We start from the raw sequence: 2,114 nt of genomic DNA on the forward strand, positions 1-2,114 counted from the left end.
CCTCCTCCTCCTCTCCATCGTTTTCGGTCGCTAATACGCTAGAGTGGGATGAACCTGCTGTCTGCGCAGAGGTTGAGGATTCCGACGATGATTTTGTGACTGATGGGGATGTTAAGCCGCCCATTTCTATTAGGGCTTATTTCTTCTCTACCAGGTATGATAATTGCTGCTTAAAATGGTTAATTTTTCATATTCATCACTGCATTCGTTGTGAATATTGCGTGATTTGATTGTAGTGTGGATTTGAGAAGTCTGGTGGAACAGAACAAACCCAATTTTAATTTTATCCGGCCTACATCGCGCATGACTAATTACATTGTATTGTGGTTTGGCAGCAACAAGCCTGGGCATATTGTAAGTCTGTTTTGTTCATGTGATCAAGAGATTTTTGTTGCATTCGCTATATGTTTAGTTATTTGCAAGAAACATTTTGGAGATACATGTGCATTACAACACCCAACTAGGTTCATACAAGCTTTTAGTGCTTAAAATGTTAAAATTGAAATAGGGAATGAAGCACACCAGCATCACTACATCTATGAATCTTGAAGTTGAAGCTACATATGATTTCAGTGTTTTCTAGTTTCTACTTCTGAAGCTTCTTGATGATTATTCTTTTTTAGGGTTTGGGTTCGAGTTTAAGTAGGAGTGAAAGCAGCTACATGGTAGTCTTTCAATATGGCTCAATTGTCTTATTCAATATCTGTGATCATGAAGTTCACGAGTATCTAAAAATTGTAAAAAATCATGCTTCATGATTGATCCAAGAGATTAGAAAATATGGTGAGTTCTCGTGACTTCATGATTGCAAGGTGGGTTGGATTATATAATGCTGCAGTATTTGAACATTGATACAGTTTTCCCTTTTTCCTATTCCTAAAATGAATTGATGGTATAGTGATTAGGACTCTAGGAAGCTTCAAACACTTGATATACTGTTGAATCGGTTGTGTGTAGGAAATCATTGTGTAAGAATTCAAAATTAAAAATTGATTCCATCTGTTTGTGACATGCAAGGTGAGATATTGGTACCTGGATTCCTTTCATGACCTTAGATCCTTTCCTGATATCAAAGACATGAATGACGAACAAGACTTCACAAAAATGATTAATTTAATCAAGGTGAGGCACAATAACGTTGTCCCTACCATGGCTCTTGGTGTCCAACAGTTGAAGAAAGATCTTAACCCAAAACTTCATTACAAAGACCTCGATGACATTCACTAGTTTCTAGATCGCTTTTACATGTCAAGAATTGGGATTCGTATGCTAATTGGTTAGTATCCTAAACTCCTTCCTACTCTTTCATTCATGTAGGATGGGTTATTACTTATTACTTATTATAATTACTATAAAATTCGATCAAATCTCAGGTCAACATGTGGCATTACATGAACCAAACCCACCATCAGATCGTATTGGTTCCATACATGCAAAAATGTCTCCAGTAGAAGTAGAAAGGCATGCTAGTGAAGATGCAAGATCTGTTTGTTTATGTGAGTATGGCAGTGCACCTGATGTTAAGGTCTATGGTGATCCTGATTTCATATTCCCGTAGGTTGTCATGTGTTTCTTTAAACAATTCGTGATATTTTGATTTTTGATATCAAATTTCATGTTATGACATGTTAATGACAGTTATGTCCCTACACATTTGCATTTGATGGTGTTTGAGTTGGTTAAAAATTCATTGTGTGCTGTTGAAGAGCGAATTATGGATTTGGAGAAACTCGCACCTCCTATTCGGATAATAGGATAAAAATGGTAAGTTCAAATAAATGTTTTGATGCAGGACTACGATCACTCATTCCATTCCATTCCTCCGCCATTGATTCCATTCCACCATAATCATAAAACATAATAGGTTGTAGGAATGATATCATTGTATTCTTGATGAGTACAAGAGCTGGTGGGATGGGGACCAATCTGACACAGTCATTTTTTATGGAAGTAATTGGAATCCAACTCTTGATTTGCAAGCCATGGACATGGCTTGTCGCTTGGGTCAAACCAAAGATGTTAGTTTTCTTACTTCATTTATTTAACTTTTTTATTTTTACCAAAATAACCTTAACAATAATGTATGTTTGTTGGCTGGTGTAGGTTACAGTGTA

The 2,114-nt window shown here is 36.3% G+C and overlaps 1 pseudogene; it reads left to right on the forward strand.

Annotated features, from left to right (window-relative positions):
• The first annotated feature begins 303 nt into the window (after nucleotides 1-303).
• Nucleotides 304-1,759, forward strand: LOC145104488 (pyruvate dehydrogenase (acetyl-transferring) kinase, mitochondrial-like; annotated as a pseudogene).
• Nucleotides 1,760-2,114: the final 355 nt, after the last annotated feature.

This window comes from Lactuca virosa, chromosome 4 (assembly GCF_052849685.1).
Source record: "Lactuca virosa cultivar CGN04683 chromosome 4, Lactuca_virosa_CGN04683_v6, whole genome shotgun sequence".
Lineage (NCBI taxonomy): Eukaryota > Viridiplantae > Streptophyta > Magnoliopsida > Asterales > Asteraceae > Lactuca > Lactuca virosa.